Below are 2,727 nucleotides of genomic sequence, written 5' to 3' on the forward strand. Positions count from 1 at the left end.
TGCCCCGGTAGTTTACATGTTAAAAAATCCTCGATTAAACTACCTAAGGACAGGGGTTCCCAGTTTTTAAAGAGCCACAAAAAATTTTTGATTCAATATTATAGTTTTTGGCTATATACAGCAACAGCGTCCTGCAACAGTGCGTCAGTTTTTCCTACATAGCTGATACCTGGTAAAAAATATTGGTGGTTGCGGATCTACAGAAATTATTTTTGAATGTAGGTACAGGGTGTTCCATTTTTACGATGTCAATTAATAACTGATCTTTTTAAATAGAACATCCTGCATATTTTTACTTGTTTCAATGCCGTTTGTTCAAAGTGCTATAAGTTATAACTATTCTTTTTCAAATGGAACTACCACTATTTTATTTCGCTATTCGATTGTCTTTTGTATTCTCTTCAATGTTTATAAGGGGTGCCCTGTGCTTAAACCCCGCAGTTTTTATGTTATTCAATATTTTTCACAAAAGTACCTACTCATTAATTAATTAACGTGTTTATACATCGGAGTAGGCTGGCTACGGTACATTACTAACCGGAAATGACCATACCGGCGACGACTAGCCCATCATTCCAAATGTGTATGAAACATAATTTGCAGATCGCATCGATTGAACAAGTGCCCATTAATATGCCCGCTTTACACGCGCCGACTTAACCAGCGCCCGTATGACCAAATCCCGGCTGGGCTCCTGGGCATGTCGCCTACTTGGTGCGGCGCCGGTTCGTGCATTGCCGGTTTGTAATCGCCGGTTTGGAATGTTCCGGCCTGGCTATAATAAAAAAAACAAAAGAATACCAGAGTAAACAAGTGTCAAAAATTAGATAATTATTTGTTGCAAGAGTACGTTTGATTTCGTAAACAAATAAGATTAACTAAAAAGGCGAATTTCGAACAAATGAACTAATTTCTTTAAATAAATACGGAGAGCCGCAACTTTATATCAAAAGAGCCGCAGGTTGCCGACCCCTGACCTAGGATCACACGTCACACCGGGCGTCGATTCCCGATGTGCTTTGTTCACATCGGCTGACCTTGATGTGAACCTGAAAGTGACTGCATTCTCGAACCTACCACATCGAACAAAAAGTTGATCGAACGCAACGACTGGTCTAGAGTTCGGAACTATACCATTGAATTTATAACTATCAGAAGCGCAGGTTAAATGGCAGGATATGTGACTGTTTTCAATAGTTTAAATTACAAGACGTAGATGTCTCTACCATCGAGAAAGATTAATAATAATGTCAGTTTTTTACCTTTGTTAATTATTATACAGGAATCTGTAATGAACCCACTATCTCGATTTGTAATTGTTGTATACAGAATTCTAGATACCCAAGAAACGTACTTATAAGGCATTTATGTGGCACACAGGATGTTGAATGACGTAAGATAAACATTCTTCCTTTCATGAATCGTGACCTTACCTAACATTCCTTAAGGAAGATTGAATTACATTTGAACAGGAAAGCAAAAAATACGCAGGCATCCTTGATCACTGTAACAGAAATTAAATGTACCTACCTATCGCTATCTATTCTTAATTTTTGTGTGTGTCGGTTAAACCGTTGCCACCGGTTAAACTACCTAAGACAGGGGTCGGCAACTTATTGAAACGGAAGAGCTAAAAATTACAATTTACAAAATTTCCCAATTCTTAAAGAGCCACAAATAATTTTTGATTCAATATTATAGTTTTTGGCTATATACAGGGTGCTGCAACAGTCCGTCGGTTTTTCCTACATAGCTGATAGATACCTGGTAAAAATATTGGTGGTTGCGGATCTACAGAAATTATTTTTGAATGTACAGGGTGTTCCATTTTTACGATGTCAATTAATAACTGATCTTTTTAAATAGAACCTCCTGAATATTTGGTTGTTTCAATGCCGTTTGTTCAAAGTGCTATAACTATTCTTTTTCAAATGGAACTACCACTATTTTATTTCGCTATTCGCTTTTGTCTTCTCTTAAATATTTATAAGGGGTGCCCTGTGCTTAAACTCCGCAGTGTTTAGGTTATTCAATATTTTTCACAAAAGTACCTACTCATTAATTAATTACGTGTTTATACATCGGAGTAGGCTGGCTATAATAAAAAAAACAAAAGAATACCAGAAAGTAAACAAGTGTCAAAAATTAGATAATTATTTGCTGCAAGTATACTTTTGATACAAAATAAGTATTAATTAAAAAGGCGAATTTCGAACAAATGAACTAATTTCTTTAGATAAATACGGAGAGCCGCAACTTTATAGGTATCAAAAGAGCCGCAGGTTGCCGACCCCTGATCTAGGATCACACGTCACACCTGGCAATTTTGATACAAAATTTCTTTTAAATTCTGACGTTTGAAATTTGTTCTCAATGGTTAATCGATAACTTATCGATAATTATCGATTAATAGATAGTCAATCGATAAATTAAAAAAAAAATGGTCGACCGGTCAACAAAAAAAGAATGTTTTGCGCATGGGATTTACACAATATACAGGGTGATTCCTATAGTACCTGCCACCGTTTGGGAGCGTATAGGGGGTGCCTAGGGGAGTATTTTGATATAGGACACTTGGGGTCGGAAATCTAAAATAAGGGCGGCAGAACCAAATTTATCTTCTGGAATTTCACGCCTGTATGTAGGCAACCCAACCGACCGACGTTTCGCGCGGAGCGATGCAGAGCGAGTTTGCGCGAGGAAGCGACATGGGAGGGAAGGAGGGAA

The sequence above is a fragment of the Photinus pyralis genome, unplaced genomic scaffold (genome assembly GCF_008802855.1).
Source record: "Photinus pyralis isolate 1611_PpyrPB1 unplaced genomic scaffold, Ppyr1.3 Ppyr1.4_LG2, whole genome shotgun sequence".
Taxonomy (NCBI): Eukaryota; Metazoa; Arthropoda; class Insecta; order Coleoptera; family Lampyridae; genus Photinus; species Photinus pyralis.